Source organism: Bombus flavifrons, chromosome 8, assembly GCF_040668555.2.
Source record: "Bombus flavifrons isolate JBK064 chromosome 8, iyBomFlav1_principal, whole genome shotgun sequence".
Taxonomy (NCBI): Eukaryota; Metazoa; Arthropoda; class Insecta; order Hymenoptera; family Apidae; genus Bombus; species Bombus flavifrons.
This window is the reverse complement of record NC_138449.1, coordinates 2,760,754-2,779,235: the sequence shown is the minus strand read 5'-3', so window position 1 is coordinate 2,779,235 and position 18,482 is coordinate 2,760,754. Positions and strand designations below refer to the sequence as shown.

Sequence of the window (18,482 nt, the reverse complement as noted above, 5' to 3'; positions counted from 1 at the left end):
TTAATAATCTGTAAAATATTTCACTTGTAGAAATTACGATTCTTTATTATTCTTCGTCTTAAAATAAAAGAAGTGCAAATTTAAAACTTATTTGTTCTATTCGTTCTTCATTGCACTCGGATGTCCAGCGTCTAACATATACAAGAACGTGACAGGAATACATTTGATGAAATCCTTCGACTGATAAACATCGAACGTGATACCGCTTCGGACTGTTTCATCTCGTTAAACACAAAGAAGAAAAGAATTCCTTTATAAAGGGCATCGATCGTATCGTTAGTGATTTAGCGTTAGATCTGGAATTTTGTTAACCTATTGATGGATTTACCGTTGCGAGAGATCGTGAACGTACTGTCAACGAGGCAAAGTATCGCGGTAAAAAATAATAGGAAGGTTTCTCTTCATTAGATGAAAATTGTTCAGGCAGCTTTCGAAATAATTTTCCTTTGACAGAAACGAAAGGATCTTCTGGTATTCAGGTAATGAGATCATAGGATTATGATTTCAACCACTTTTACCAATCGTCTATAAAAAATCTTATATTGTACGTAGCAGATATTTTAATCTTAAAAGTTGAAAATATTAATAACATTGAAGGATAAAGGTTTATGCTTTATGTACAAAAGTACAGAAAGTACTTAATAATAAAATTAAAAGTATATATGTAATTGTCATTTACATAAAAATGATTATATTCATTCTTTTTAATCTAGTTGAGGCAATTGCCGTAAATTGAAGTCGACAGATATATTTGTTAATTATCTTCACGCGGTTATAAAATTCGATGGTCGAGGAAGGTTCGAAGAAACGAACGTGCATCCTAAAACAGCATTTGCGTTCCATAAATGCTTTGTTTGCTAAAAAAATACGGGCGCATTCTGCACTCGAGCATAGTTACATATTTAATAACAAAGATACGAGTTCGCCTTTTATTTTATCGTTAGCCCACGGGAGCGCGCGTTATTATGCGGTATCGTGAAAAAAAAGCTCTCAGGCCTTTGCTTTAAACTCGAGTCTGCTCCATTACAGGCCACTGCGTCACTGAGGCCACTTTTCCGTGTCTTTCGACATTTTGACGTGCTTTTTGATGGATCTCCGCCATTCCCCAAATTATTCACCGCATATAACCAACACGCTCGTATAATTATCGGAAAGATAACATTTATTACGACGTATAGAATGAAAATTAGGTATCGAGTACTATTGAAAGTTTTTGCGTTTTTTGATAATAGGTCTTCTAAGTTACTAAGGATTTCTCATCTCTATAATATAGTACTACGAAGGAAATGCTCTAAATAAGCGAGATAACTTTCGTAAAACCTAATATCTATCTTTCATTACATTTCCAAATCCCGAAATTACAAAAATGAAGCAACAAAATCGATTTTCATTTTCTGACATGCTTTTAACGAAATAGTTTGTATGCTATAACCACACAGGAAGTAACATTTATTGCAGTCTATAAATTTGCAGCTAGTACTCTAAAAAATGTGTGAACATCAATAGGCAGAGAGGGAAAAAAATGTTTGACTTTTTCTCTTATCTTCTAACAAATATATGCCACGTCTAAAATTATTCAAATATAAAATTCAAAATACCTACGTACCAACAGCATGCTACAACGTACTCGAACCTTCGCTACAGTAGACAAAAAGTCAAAAACAAATGCTAAACGAAACAGAAAAAAAGGAAATATAGAGGCAGTAAAAAACAGTTTGGCACACTTCTTGATTTACGTTAAAACCCGACTGACACAAAGGGAACCAGACAAATATACACACAAATGGCGGGCTCATAAAAGAGCCACGAGAGTTACACCGTGATGTCAGCATATCGTTGCGACGAAAGAGGTCGTGATTCCTGACCGAAAGTCGAGACATGCCCATTTTAAACGTCGCGATCGTTTGCCGAGCATCCTGCAGGCTCATCATGGCCGGCGGCTTGTTATTTTCCTGTCGTAACCCGTTTGTCATCTTTATAGCTGCCGCACGGTATACTGTATCGTGGTTGGTATTAGAAGGAACAGGCTAGACGCTCGCGCGAAAAGGATAACTCAGACGCACCACTAACCTGGACCATGATATATCAGACCTGGATTAATCGACCAAACCATCGCCCTTCTTCCAGTTCTACCGCTTCCCCCCTCTTTTCATGTCCTCCAGATCCTTTGGCTTATGAACTCATCGCTTTATTGCTCTTGGATAACGTTTCGCGAATAAATCTTTCATTTCTCCTGCAAGTGGCGTGCCGCTCGGTTTACTTGCTTATTTATTTTCCGCGATACTTATGATGGAAATTTAGTTACTTTATGAACACGACGTTTTGTCTTTTATTATTTTAATTTACAGTAGTTATAAAAAGTATCGGTACACCATTGTATTTGTTATAGCATTTGTGACTGTAGAATACTTTTCAAGATGATCATTAGGAGTCTTTTTCTTATCATCGCTAGATGCACATCTTGTTCATTTCTCGTTATCTTTAATAACAGTGAAAAATTTATTTTTATTGCTGTGTACTAGACTGATACAGGCAAAAGCCGGAATGCTTTTTAAGATGACTTTGAATCTTTTTTTTATCATCACTAAGCACGTCTTCAAACCATATAAACACCTTTTATGGCTGCTTCTTCTTATCTTCAAAGCAGCAACAACAATTTAGATCTTCATTCTAAGTAAACCACATTACACAAAGCTGAAACGATCCTTTAAGTAAAAAAATACGGTGTTTCCAGTCACTTGCCTTAAATCCAGATCTCGTAACATTCGAAATATTATACCATTCTACATATATTGCCTATTATTTCTCAAAGTATCATTCACTCGCGCTTGTAAGCTATCCCAAAATCCATGCAACGGATATAAACCACCCTTGGAACCCGATATTCCATGGGTTTTTCTCTTATCTCACCTTTCCATGAGCAGGAAATTCGAGAGGGAAGCTATTTTAATAAATTTTCAGCTGTTTCACGTATCGGCGGTCGAATGTTAAGTCCCGCAAAGCGAAAAGCACGTTGCGAAACGAATTTTCATTTGGTCGAAAGGGACGCGACGTTTTGTCAAGTATTCGGGATCTCGCGAGGTGATTTTGAACCACAGGAGGCGAGTGTGTTTAGGAACATACGGAATTGACGGAAAAGAAGCGTAGAACGTCATGGAACTTTTAATTGGAATGGCGTTCCAGAAGACTCACGAATTGTTCCCTTGACACCTGTACGAGGAAAGAGAACTCGGGAATTCGTTTCAACTAGCGGCCACTACATGTTCGACCTTGTCATCTGCAAAAATTGCACTATTTGGGACTCGGAAGTTCAGAGCATGTTGAATTACCTCGAATGCGAGAGAACAGCGTAACTCTGCGTCGTTTTGGGCAGTTTCGCTTCCAGTGTTGGAATTTCTTCAAGCTGATTTGTTACAGATAGTTTTAATAGCATTGGAGGATTTCTCACTGAAAAGTTGAGGTAGTATTCTTCCTTTCTTCTGGAAACAGTAATTATCAAACTATTCTTTATTGGAACGGACGAATTGGACGAATAGTTCTTCAAAAATTATATGACTGTACTCATTAAACGATTCTGAAACTTTTATCGAAAAAATGTCAACCTTTAAATTTTTACAACCACGTGAAGAAAGATCGTATAATGATAAGTTGATGCTTTCAGACTATGATTTTAAATAGACATTATGGTATTTTGGAATCTGGATCGTATTATGTACGATTCGGACTGAGTATGGTTTATATCCTTTTACATTCTTTTAGTTCTTCCACTTATAAAGTATTCACGATAAAAGAAATTAGTTTCTCGACGATAACGTTAAAACGTGCCTAGTCGAGGATCAAAGTAGAGTTGTTTTATCATTGTTTTAAATAATTAATGTTTGTCTTTTCTGTGAGCTATTGGAGTTTCATTGCTTTAAACTATAAAACACTTGCAATAAAGATGTAATAACTCCGAGATACAAAGGAAGTACTAACTAGCAGACGGTTGAAAAGTTTGTTCAAGTTTAACTTTATAACTGGATACATCCGGATCCCTTTGCCTTATTCTCCAGTGCTCTCTTTGTTTTTGATTAATATTATCCAGGTAATAAACAACTCGTTCTCAGCCTGTTCCATACAAAGTAATTGAGCAACGTGTACATTGTTTTAAAATGTGAGAATGTTGTCTTACGCTGTGTGGCAGCAATAAGTTTTACTAGAGCATCTAGCGATTTTATACTAATTTTGCTCGTGAAATTTGCGTATTTTATGAATACATATGCTTATTTTAAGCTGAGTATTTCAATATTTAATATCTCAAATAGTATATTTTTAACTGCTTATTTGTTAATTAATTATTTATGAATTAATTATTAAAAAAATCTAATGTTCAAAGTCATCATTATATCTCAATACCTCTTTCATAGCACTAACTCCCGTATTTCTAACAAAAGATAAATTTGCAGAATTGAGCACTCCCTTTCAATTTTAAAGAAACATAATAGTATTCATAATAGAACCCTATTCTTCCGAGAACATATTCGTTTTTCAATGTTTATTGTATATTTCTATGTTTTTCTATATTTCTAATTATCTACCATTTCCGAAACATTAATTCCTCAACATGCGCAATCACTCTCTCATGGTACCCTTTACGTTCTCCATTAAATATGAACCAACAATGTACTCACCTTAAAAGAAATTAATAATGGCGAAGCAATTTCATCCTTCCAAAAACGTATTCATTATTTTGCAATAATTACCTCATTGTTTACACATCCATTCATAACATTTTCTAAACACTCTTTCTTAAAACCCAACCATATATTTTCATTTCTTTTCTAATTGCCTATCATTTTTCAGACATCTATCCCTAAAGCTGTTCAACAAGTCTCTGGCGAAATCAACTCCCGCATTCCCCTCAAAAAAATTGATTCAAGCATCCACTCTAACTGCTAAAAAAGAACGTGCTTCTTTGTCGGAGAAAAACGGACATCGAAAATGTTGCTCGAGCGTATCCTCTAAAGGAACCTCTTTCCAAGAAAGTACCTACAAATCTGCTTGGGAAAAACGCACCCCACCCTCTTAACCGACAGTTCCATTTCCTCTCCCCACATCCATATTACACCTTACAATACGAGGTATTCGATATTCCCCTATATACCTCCCGGCTTGTGCCTAGCCCGCGAAATTACGGTTTCGATCAAACTGAATCAGTCTCACGGCGTGGCTTCGAGGCCGCTCGCACTTGCACATGCACCTGCATACAGAGAAATGCGGTTTCACGAGCGAACTTCTCTCCTATGTACGCGTACATATATACACATGTATATATAGGATGTTCGTATTATTAGTTTTCAGCATCTTCGGTGTAAATGATAAATTCGCGAAAAAAATGGAGAAAGAAGTTTCATTAATATTTAATAGTTTAATTAGTTTAGTGATATTTTTAATATCTAGTATTGATATCTAGTATTAGTAGTGATATCTAGTATTTTTAATATTAAATCTGTAGATAATTATAGTATAAAAGGTATACTAGAGAAATTAGAATGAAAGGTATAAAAATAATTATACGGTATATTGCTCGTAAGCGTTAAATTTGAGATAGGAAACGGCAAAGAGAGAAGTTTGAGAATCTTTTAATGATAAAGAAGCCACACAAATCCCCACAAATGTATCGTAAATCTATAAAATTTCTACGAAAAATTACCGTTTAGTAATTAACCATCGCACATAGAAAATAATCGGACTTTGTTCTCTTCTAGTTTTCTCGCAGATCTCTGTCACTCGTAAGAATAATACTGGAGACTAATTGCGTGAACATCCTGTATACACAGCCAAACCATGCATACCCATAAATCGGAAAGCAGTTTCAGATGACGTGGCTGGTGTTACGAACGCTTTGGAAGCAGTTATCTGGCCTGCCGTTAGGCATGATTGTAGTTTAATTACTTCTGACGCAGACTCGCAGATTTATTCGAATCCCAGAGCACCCAGCGGTACGAATCGCGTTGATCTTATTTTTTGTGGTAAAACGTCAGGAAATTGGAGCGCAGTTAAGGTTCTAGTGGTTCTACGGGGATTGCAAATGTAACAGCTTTGAAAGATGCTTTTAACCGGTTGATTCCAGTGGTAGTTTGTTGTAAACACAAATGGAGATTTATTTGAAGCTTCGCTTTACACTGTACCGGTTGAAGTTTAAAGGTGGTATTTGTAACGCGAAATGGTTTTCGACTGCCTTTTAGAATACGTCTGTTGATAAATCTTATCCTCTGAAGGTAACCTTTCATTAATTATTAAACGACTTTTTTCATTGAGGTAATTTCTCACTCTGGTAATAAACAGTATACTGTATATTTTTCGTTATAAGACAAAGTACGAATTCTAAATACGTTATTTCCTTAAATTGTTAAATTACAGTTTTTCAAAAATAGATCAACAAAGTTAGAAATCGTTATTTACAAACTGCAGAAATTGGGTTTCCCGTTTCCATTTTCATACACGATTAAGCTAAAACACACTATACTCTCTCTAACTCTCTTCTTACCAACTAAAATTAGCGATGAAGTCATCCCTCAAAATACAACTCATTTGAGAACTCAGTTTCGCCCTGTGATTAACTTAACAATTACTGAAAATTGCAAGTTTCCTACAATAACCAGGCCATCGAGATTTCAAAAAGATGAATTATATGGTTAACGAATCGGCATTAAAGTTTCCACCACACCGCATGGCTTTGTTTCTCGCGCTGTCTGCACCGCGAGAAAACATTTCCGTAATATTGCAACGCAACCCTGGTGAGTTCGTTGTCGATCGGTCTGTAACGAAGGAGAGTTGTTGCCGGAGGAAACAATGCGAGACTCGAAATGCGGGTCACGGCTCTGTCCTTCTCGACAACACAGTTTCTTCCCTCTGAGTTCGTCTTGTCGCGCTTTAAAATTATCCATCCGAGAGGGATATGTTTCGCCCAGGTCGCATTAGTTTCGTCGAGTATACAGTGGTTCACGAAAGTATTTAAACTCTTACCATAGAAAACTTTTATTTTTAAACTTTTATGACTTATTGTACGTGTTATAAAGAACATTGTAAAATTTCATTAACGCTGTCATGATTACATTGATTAAAATCGAAACCAACCTGGCATAGAAGCTATAACACATTTACTGTAAATATATATTTAGTAAAAAATTAGTATAAAGTACGAACATAATAAATGCGTTAAAAATGGTTCCATTGAATATCGAAGCTTGTTAAATTCAAGGCAACGATTCATAACTATGTATAAAAAAAATAAAATCAATAATGATATGTAATATCTGTAAAATTGAAAGAATTCAATGTACCCAGTCAATTATGATGTATTAACTCGAAATCGAACACGTAAATAACGTATAAGCAAAAAGATAACCATTACATTTTTGCCATTCAGATTTTTATGAATGTAAATGTTTCGAATAAAAATTATGAATTATTTAACCGGTGAACACGAAAGGGATGAAAATGCAGTTTCACTTACAGCTGAACCATTGTATAGAAGGTCGCGCGAAGCTAGTACCTTCATTCGATAAATGAAACTTTAATCTCCGTGGAAATAAGGTCAGACTTCGAGTGGCGACGTATAGTGGATTCATCTTTGCTTTGGTTAAACAGTCAAGCGCTTTTAATAAGTACAAACTGCGACATATTGGTTGCATTTAATCATTTCTTCGAACACATGTTTCACTTTGCTCGGCCATTGTTACGAGACGCGCGTTGCTTTGTTGCGTTTCAAGTTACACGTATCTCGGTTACACACAATTTTGGATCCTTTTGATTTACACGTATCTATAATCGTATAAAATTATCGGATTACATCTATATGTAATATGTAATTACATCTGGATATATCTATATACATATACATATTAAGTTTCAAGGAAGCGTAACTATTTTTATGGTTAAATAGACGATGTTCATATTCAAAATATTATAATATTAATCTTCCTATAATGTAAAACCTTATATTAATAGATATTACCCTTATTAAATTAGGATCATTAATATCCCGTTCATAATCTAAAATATAATAAATAGTTTCGTTAAACATAAATTTAACCGATTTGTCTTCCCTCCGCGGTATACAATATATTTCTTCTTAATTCCATAATAATAATCTGCATCATAAACGGCAACGGTTTTTGTCCCCCTAAAAAGAAGCCAGGGTTTCTATCATTCTTCATTACAGAGTCAAACAGCAAAAGTGCACCGGAGAAGTGTGTTGGACGTTGTCCAAATAATCAATGAAAACTTCGTAATTAGTATAGTACACTAAGATATCAGACAAGCAGATCCTGGAGCAGCGTATTTACTCGAAGCGATTAATCTTCGCCTAATACATCGATTCACAACGGTGCACAAATTACCATCACTCCATTAATTCATCGTTACTTCCAAACTTCCGTTTTGTTCTTGTTATCGACTTCCCAAATTTTTTCGATTAATTATATTGCTTGACAAGAAGCATATGTCGTGGCAAATAGTTCGAAAGATAAAATGGTTCCTATTCTTTTGTTCCTTGCAACTGTTAGAAATAATCAGAAAATTTAGCGTAGTTAAAGTAGATTATTATGAAGTTGAAGTTTAATTCCTTGACTCTTTCTTATTGAAACTTCTTATAAAATCATTATAAATTGTATAATTATAATAAAATTTATAATATACGAGTGATAATAACATCACGTTATAAGTTGTAAATAATCTTCCTGTCTAATTTATAAATATACAAAATTCTGATTTCTAGAAAATATCATAGCTGGTAAAATGGATTCGAGGAGAATTCGTCTCTAGTTTGCATAAAACTTGAGATCCATCAATTTTACCCTATCTTATTCTTCTGCTCGTCGCTGTTAATGATGTATTGGATTCATGTGACAACGCGTCTCCGATGATTGTATTGGAATTAAACTTAAGTGAAAGATTCAAGTGAACTGTAATCCTTTTTTCTCATAAGTAAACGAAATCTCAGTTATAGGGATTTATACGCCAGCAGATAAATTAGATCCAAGAGGATATCGTTCTTACTTTGCATAGAAATGAAGGCGATCCGCCAACTTTGCTAATTATTCGACATTGATGCATTTACATCGTTTATTCGGACGTTTTAGCATAATACGTTCCGCGCCATCGCGCAACGAGCCGTGGGGTAAGAGAGATAAATTAAATTTCTTCTTACCGTTTGGCTTATCGTTCGATTTTCTGCACTCGTGTCGATAGGAAAACATATTTTTCAGGATTTTATTAAGACAGCTTCGGACGGTGAACACCATCTGGTCCAGATTCGAAGAAAAACAATTCTTTCTGAGAGATTCTAACAAAATGAGCTTCCGGAATACCTTTCTGTTTTTTCGAATCTCGCTGAGATTCTTCCATTTGATTCATCGAACTTATCCAATTCATGATAGATTAATAGGAAAAAAATTTCATAAAAAATTTGCCAGCAATCAAAAGAAATGCTATTTCTGTATAATAATTATCTATATCACTATGTAAATTCCTGAAGAAGAAGTTTTTACAACATAATGATTAATTAAAAATAATAAAAAATTAAGAAATAATACGAGTCACTATAGAAAGGAAAATATAATTTGAAGGAACTAAAAATGCGAGAATTTATAGATTTTCACATCATTATTTTAAAATTCAATACAGAGCTACAGTAAAATTATTACAAAAAAAAAATGGTTACCATAAAAAATTCTGTCTGTTATAAAATTTGGGAAACAAACCCAAATCTGACGCAGGATGGAAAATCGTTAAAACGATTTCGCTTCAACGTTCTTCGAATGGAAATCAACGAGGATTCATCATTCAGACAAACAGTTTCAGACACCAATATGTAAGGAAACAGTTCGCTCCGTTTGTTTTCTCCAAGGGACCAAAAATACGCGCCGAGAACCGTGCTTGTAGGCTGAAATATTCAGAATATTCTTTCCCAGTTCTGTTGTTTCGAGAAGTTCCATCAATAACGAACAGACGTCTTTAGATTTCGCGTCGAGGTGGAATAATACAAACTGAAACGAAAAAAATGGTGGGAAAATAAAGATTTTTTTACGTTGACTAATATTCACTTATAAACCTATTAATATGTACCTAATCTATAACGAAAATGCATAACACATATATTTCTTCCAAATACATATTCATCTTTATACATTTAATATCTGAAAAATTTTTATATTCAGTTGTTTACTCGACTTTAACTGAAAAATGGAAGATTTTTAAATGTTAGAAACACACTTATAAGCTGTGAGTGTGTAATTTATTGTAGAAATAGATTTTGTATTTCGAACGTTTGCTTGTTCCTCAAAAAATATCTTTAACATCTAATTTTAAAATATCTAATTCTGATAAATATGTGATACACTTCCGACTTTCTTTGTTGATTAATATAAAGATGCTTGTTATCATTGTGATAAATTCGAATATTCCGATAATATTCTTAATGTTTAACGGAGCTTTTATGTCTAGTTGTCAATCTAAGAATCTATGGGTTGGTATCGGTTAGCTAGTTAGCTAGTTGGACCTTCTGCTTTGTATCCTGTCCCCGTGAATCTGGCGTAGGCGGTCGACTGCAAAAACGTTCCTAATGCAGTTTGTGGACTGGGCCGAGTAAGTTATGCGGCAAGTATAGAACAGTGAATCAAGTTTCGAAGAAGTAGTTCAAGAGAACAGATGGCGAAACGAGACCCATCGATCGTCTCGCTTGTCGTCTTACTGGTGGCTCGTGAACATAGCCCACGATTCATGCGAAAGGGAAAAGTATATGAATGATCTTCGTTTAACTATGCCTGAAGACATATAGAGCCGAGAAAGAGTCTTAGGTCATCAACTGATCTTACCGTGATAACTATATATATTTTTAGGAAAATATATGTTGATATAATTGAATACTATTTCCATGTGTATGAAAACAAACTTCAAAATATGTGCTACGTGGTGTTGTTCGTTCAAAAGATATTTAATATCGTTCGATACAATTCACAAGTTTTTGAAGAAAAGTTAATATATGAATTAATTAATAAATTTTTCAAATTGTAATGTAACAGAATGCTAAAATTGTTAGAGCACCGATTTAAGTGTCGTAAAATACGGATGAAATTACTCCATATTTGGAATACCAAAGGACAACGATAGCAGCTGATGGTTAAGAATGTTGGTAATAATATATGGAAGTTAAATACGAGATCCTGTAATATAGCGATCTGTTTTACATTATTAGATTATGAAGAATTGACGATTCTAGTACTTTTATCGATTTAGAGGAATTTTTCTTACATAACTTACAGCTCAGAGAAATCAAATAATCTTAAGGTTTCATAATATAACATAACTTCGATTTTAAATAATCCGTGAGATGAACATTTAAGAGATTGAAGATTTGAAAAATATTCAGAAGTTGACATTTGAGTAAAGGTTGCCGCTATAAATTGAGCAACGCTGCTTCAAAAGAAAAGACAGAAATGTAATCTGCGGTTGAATAATCTTGACGTATCACGAGATCACTTAGGAAAATGATATCGATCGGATTTGCTGTTGGGTAAGGCTTGTAGGAAAGAAAGGGAAGAAGGTAGGGGTAACGCGAGAAAGGAAAAAAGGAAGGATAAAATCGAAACGAAATACGGCGAGAAAAATGAGGTGGAACCGGAAATTTGAAGACAGTCTATAAGTTAAAAAAATCAGAAAACGATATAAATTATACGAATATATATAAAATCAATCGAAGAAAATGTCCACTTTAAGAATTTTCTTCGAGTTTGATATTTATTTTAACATTACGTAGGTAGTCTTTTCTAGCTATAAAAATTACAATCAACATCCAAGAACAATTAAAGCTTCAACATATACTTATTCTAAATGAAATTAAATATTTATTGGAGAATAGAGTATTTGATAGAAAAATATTCTGAAGATTCTAAAGAATTACTTAATATAATTACTTTTCTTGATAACTCTCAACGATAATGAAGCACTTGGTGAAAAAAGACTTTAAATAATTTCAGAATAATAACTATACGTGATGAATGTTTTCATATAAACTAAATTAATTTAAAATTTCTCACCAGTTTCTCACCAGATATCTACAATTCAGAATAGTAGAAACGAAGGAATGCTCAGACTGAGAAATTTCAACGTACTGTCAAAACTTTGTTCCCGAGTAGAATGATTCGTTCGAGTCGTGTCTACATGGCGTTGTCGGCGTTGGGAATGCACTTTGCCCTCGTCAGTCGGTGTTTCAGCACTCTTACTTAAACATTCACGACCGCGTACACTTCGTTTTTATTCTTCGGGTACTTTGGCACGAAGCAGAAAAAGCGCTGAGGTCGAGAGTATCCGCTGTAACTCAGCTATCAGAAAGTCGTTGAGAGAATGGTTACATCCTCACTTTGCTAGCCAGCAGGAACATCGTGTCCGAGATCGTGATCTCTTTTCACATCCGCCTATTCCATTCAGTTATCCTAAGTTTTTCGTGTCCAAGATAATTTTCGTTTTCAATTTTTCGGCCTTAAAAGGTTTTGAAGTATTTCTAAGAACGAAAAGAATAAATTTATTGTGAAATACTATGGTCTGGACTGTATAGCTCACACTAAGATTACATCGTGACATGTATTCTTTTTAGATTACTTTCTTTTCTATCTTTTCCTCCTTCTATATGATTTTTAATAGATTGTTAACTCATCGGCAGTAATTTATAAACGGTATACGTTCATTTTTATTGATTGTCATTATGTTATGTGCATTTAGGTACAGGTGTATTAATATATTTATAATTTATATATGTACATACATAGTATTCCTATTATTATACAGAAACAAAGAATTAATTGGTTGGATTTTATTAAAGACATTTATATCTATTTATAAAGATATTTATACATATTTGAATATCCGTAAAATAGAAATCTTCAATATCTTTCGCATGTACATAGCTTGTGAAACGCATCATTATCTGTATATTGAAAAGGCAATAGTACACATATTCCGTGTATATGTGTCGTTTTAACACACATTCCAAGCCACAAACTATAGTTTTTATTTCCCAGCTGCTTTAGCATGGAACGGAAGATTTATCGTTAATGCCGGCTATCAAAAGGTCGTTGGAGAAATTTCCTGTTTGCTTTCTTTCGTTAACAGAAACTGCTTTGTGAAGTATAATAGCAAACCAGAGCTAAACTACAGAAATTTCGTGGAACAAATGTACTTTTAAGCCTCTCTAGACCTTTCATGTAATATTTTGGCTTTTATGGTATTTCACGAAATGGAGAAATCTTTTTTCATGTTAAAAGAATTTTTTTAAATATATGAAATGTCGGTTGTTATTCCGTAAATATTTTATAAGCTGCTTTCATTGGATCAATAATTAATTGAATGATTGCTTTCTATTGAATATTTGCTTTCTATTTTTTAATGTAAATAGAGCCATTATTGATGGAATGAAATTCATTGAATAATTGAAACAATAATTAAAAGAAAAGGAGCTTTTCAACCGCAAGTTTATTTTCGTGTAAAAAAATTTTTAAAGAATAAAAATATTAATGAGAGTTTGTTGTTTTTTGATATGATATACATATATGATTTTACAACCTTCCATTTCATTAAAGAAAAATTAACTTGCAATTGAAATCGTTTTTACTGCACCGAATACTATTGTAATTTATACATAATGTTTTCTTCTATATCATATATCTTATAAAAAAGCATATTATTTTTATATCTTCAGCGCCCTTACAAAGCATTATTCCATTATTGTACAGAAGGTACAATACAATAAGAAAGGAATAATATAATATAATAATGTAGTATAAAAAGAAACATAATATATAAGTATAGAAATATTCTATACCTGTGCTTCGTACCTTTATGTTTTAATATATCCTTATTCAATGCAATATTCGTGCAGATAAAGAAAATAGGTCAAAATCTTGTTCTCACACATGGCTTCAAATGCATATCTTTTTTTTTCGTATTGAAACCATATTTTCGCATTCAATCCAACGAGGCGAAACAGATTTTTAATTTTCTCTCGTGTCCGCTTTTTCCATTGTTAATTTCAATAAATGTGAGGAAACAAATATTCTTTATATTTTTTCAAAGAGAAATTCACATTGAAGAGGTTTGTATTTTATTTCAATTATCCTTCTCTTCTACTACGAGTATACTTTTTCGTCAGAGATAATATATTTCTAGCTAGTTATCTAGGTTCCTTGATGTAGAAGATTGGGCATAAAATATTTTACTTTCTAATTAATTCCAAGTGTTTCTCTTGTAGAAGATAATTTTTATTTTCTATGTATCAGAAAAGCATATTTTCTTACTTATTGATCCTTGCTTCTATGTTTATTGCTAATTGGTGAAATACCGACAAATTAAATGCTAATAAAATTAAAACGAATTGTTAACAGATTTATGATATAAATATTCTCATATTTTAGTAAATAGGAATATAAAATAAAATACGAATAGCTATTTAATGTAATTCATAAAAGATGAATAAATTGTAGATAGTGATGGAGCACGAGGAATGTGACGAAAATTAATATTACGAATACGAAATACACGTAATATATTCCTATATTTTTATGTCAACACAGCTTTCGCAAACTCGAATAGATTATAGATTCATCTGTAATCTGTATTCGTCTGTAATTTTCCAATAAATCCTTGCAACTGCTTTTCCACAGATACGTTTCAAGAGTATCAATTTAATTAACACAAACGACGTTATAAATTCAATACCCGGAGGTACAATATACCAATGGAATTGCTAGTTGGCTAGATAAAGACTAATCACGAAATAATAAAAGCGAGAATTCCACAAACCCGTAATGAGTCGTTCGTTTTTCATTATTGTACGTAAAGTGTGAAATAATCTCGACGAGGCAGACTTTAGATGCCGTGCCCCGCTAATTAATTAGTTTCGCTCTTTGTAAGCGGTCTCTAATGCAAACTTTCTCCGTCTCTACAAACTTTATCGCGGTCGTTGGTGCAATTTCCATCGAACGCGGATCCATACGGCCGGCTTACATTTTTATTCCTCCATAATTGTTTCCGCCTCCATTTTAATTTCACGGAAAGCGAATGCCGAGATAGAACGGCCGGAAGATTCCCTCTAATCTAACTAAGAGGCTGCAAAACAAATTGCATCCATATTTTTATCCGCTTTAGATCCAGCTTTTTATGCTATAATTTATTTCACGTTTCCCTACTTTTCACTTTTTACATGTTTGGGAGGTAAAGGAGATAAAAGTTTGATAACTTGTGAATTTGCAACGCTGATTTTTTATTGCCAGTATACGAGGGTAAATACGATAGAAGCTGTTTAATAATCTCGCAATTTTAATTACTAAAATATTTCACGTTACTGTACATAATTAAAAATTCATTAATCTATAAATTAGCATTTAATCAGTATTAAAAGAAGGACTCAGTAAAAATCATATAATCAATGTTTACAACGTTTGAACATTTATGTACACTCTGACGTAAGAAACAGAGATAAAGAAAAATTCACTAATTATAAAAAATAAAAAGAGTAAATATTTTACTCTGTGTTAAGTATATCTTCTGTATTGATTACCAATATATATACATCTGATCGAATAGTTTTGTAAAAACGACATAATGTACTAAAATTGAAGACTAGTTTTACAGAAAAAATACAATTATCGTTTACTTGATCGATGATTTATTAAAGTAAATATAACGTTACGTATTCACGACATTGAGTGTATGCCACAACATTCACATAAACTCTGCTATGAAAGATATATCACTTTAAATTACACAAAGGAAAACTTACTTATACAATACTAACCACAAAATCGAAAAAGACAGTAAAAAGCACACCATCGTTGGTAGTCAAACACCGATTGGTCGAACATCCGTTGTTCGTCCTTGTTCTTGTCAATATCGTTTCTCTCATTTACGTTCCACTTGTTCTCGTCGTCTTGCCCGTCGCGTTGAAAGCTTCCAAGGGTCGGCAAAAAGATGTCCGGGCTTTAATTCGATCACGGCCAGGCCGGGGTCACGAGCTTTCTTCGAGCAAGTCGAAACGCCCTCGGAAACCACTCGCAACGCCACCCTCTCGCGTCCTTTTTCCACGCGTTCGAAGGAAATCTGTTGCGTCCTCCACAATGAATGCGTCTTTTGCAACGCCCGACCCACCTAAGTTGTTCCTGCGGAAACAACGATCTATCGCTACTTGCAGTAGCGTGGGCAAAGGAGAAAGTGCCAAGGAAAATCGGCCAACCAGCAATTTCGCAACGTCTGCTTGAGATTTGACAATTTCCGGCTAGGTCGTGTGAAACAGCCCGACATTTTTCTAAAGAGTTGTTCAAGAAAAAAGGACTGCTAGATTTTCGTAGAAAGATGAGGCTAAATGGAATAGTGACACGTGCTTCTTTTCATGAGATAACTTTCTTCCTCAATGGTGTGGTGAATTTAGGAAATGCTTTTTCGTTCGGCGAAATTTATGGATTGTATTTCTGTTTTGAGTTTATTTATTTTTATTCGATTGAAATATGTCATATAATCTTGTTCTTTAATGGTGTGGTGAATTTAGGAAATGTACTTTAATTTGGTATTTTATATCGAGTTTATTGAATGAATTGAGTTCCGAGAATGTAGTGGATATAGATGTTTATGTATATATAGATATATGTATTTAATTTTAATTTTCATTTGATGAATTTTACTTTTTAAATTTTGTTTATCTTCGTGTTTTTATGATATGGTTTTCATGTTACATTATGTCTAAAATATATGAATGAGTCTTTCATTAATTTCACTAAAAAGTATTGGCGTAATTTTTACAAATATTATAGAATCCAATAGAGGTATCGATCCCTTTAGGATTGACGAAACATTGTAAGCAAGAATTTCGATCGGTAAGTCTATTTAACTTTAAACGAACGATCGCAGTCAAAAGAATTCAATTTGATAGCAATTCGTAATCAAACTTGTAATGAAGCTTTGCCAAACTAGGGTAATTACAAAGGCCAATTTTGTATTTCTTTTTCTGCGCAAGAACGGAAACGTAGTCACGATAAGGATTTCTTACGTTCCCTATAACGTAGAACTGGAAACGAAATCCGTGTTTGAACAGAAAAATTCAATAAAGACGCGGAGCAGGTAATCTTGTTATGGAAAATCATCAAGCTCACGACACTTAAGAGAACTTTTTTAGTAAAATAAAAGACAAGAGATAGAGGTATGCAATGAATTTCAGTAGCACCAAATCGAATTCTAGTCTGGAAATATGATGTAAAACGACTTTTTGACTCGCACCGAGGAATTCGAATTGGATAATTATAGGATGTTGCGATATATTCCATGCCCGCAATATAAAACCCATATTCCCGAATACTTTTCTATTTGATCTTATTTATTTATTAATGAAATCGAATCACAGAATGATTAAATTAATATAAATAGTAAATAGTTAACAACAATTATTGTGAATTGTGCTTTTCTCATTTGGTTCTTTTTTCTTCAGTGTTCCTTAAAAACAAGTCTGTTGGAATGAATATATAAAATGCAGTTTTCTAGTTAATTACGTACGGGGTCTTATATCTATTATATAAGAAGTGATGAGAAAATCGTAAGAGTCTCACAAGTCTTAGATAACAAGTTCAAAAGGATTTGAGTAAGACATAGAATATATGTGAGAAGAGCGTAAGAGAATACTGTGTGGAAGAAAATAGGAAAGAATCGTAAGAAAAAGGATGAATGCAAGCAAAGAGAGGAATATATCGTCGCAACGTGAAAGGAGTTTTCATTTTTTTATATTTTACAGAGATATGTTACAATATCTGTTTTTTTTCTTAAAAAACATAAAACTACTACTACTCGATAACTATCTGTTTAAAATCAAGATCAAGGATCAAATAAGTAAAACAATTTTCAATGAAAAATCATTTTCCGCGTACCAATTTTCCATTTAATTTTCATTCGATCATCGAACAAAACCATAACTAAAATTTCATCACGCGAATCGCCCACTCGTATCGGTCACAATAACATTATTAACGAACGTACAAAGTTACGTTTCGCTTCAGTATCGAGCAATTCCGCGAATACGAACAAAAGCGGTCTGAAATATTCATTAATTCCGAAGTGACTGCTCTTCGAGCTTTACTTGGCCAAGATAGAAACTTATTAACGAGGCGGATGCGAGCGAATGAGAAACGATCGTTGCTCTTTAATTGGTCGACGTTTGTCCACGTTCGTGAAAGTTTCCGCGCATCAAGTTTTCTAGAATCGATCCGAGGCTTGGAAAACGGAAAGGTTCATTTACTATGGGGCGGAGGGCAAGATAAAGCGGAAACTTTCCAGCCTGATATTCAAAAGCTGTGCCCCCTTTTAATGTTATAGCCTCTTTGACACGTCGCATCGTGGAAAAGGAACTCTCGGCTCTTGCACTTTGTGCTATCCTCCTTTATGCTTTTATCGGTAAAAATTATCCT

At 33.6% G+C, this 18,482-nt stretch overlaps 1 protein-coding gene across 2 annotated transcripts in view; it reads left to right on the top strand.

Annotated features, from left to right (window-relative positions):
- Teh1 (tipE homolog 1 phospholipid transfer protein) overlaps positions 1 to 18,482 on the top strand; it is a 62,587-nt gene that overhangs the window by 6,429 nt on the left and 37,676 nt on the right. The window lies entirely within an intron of this gene.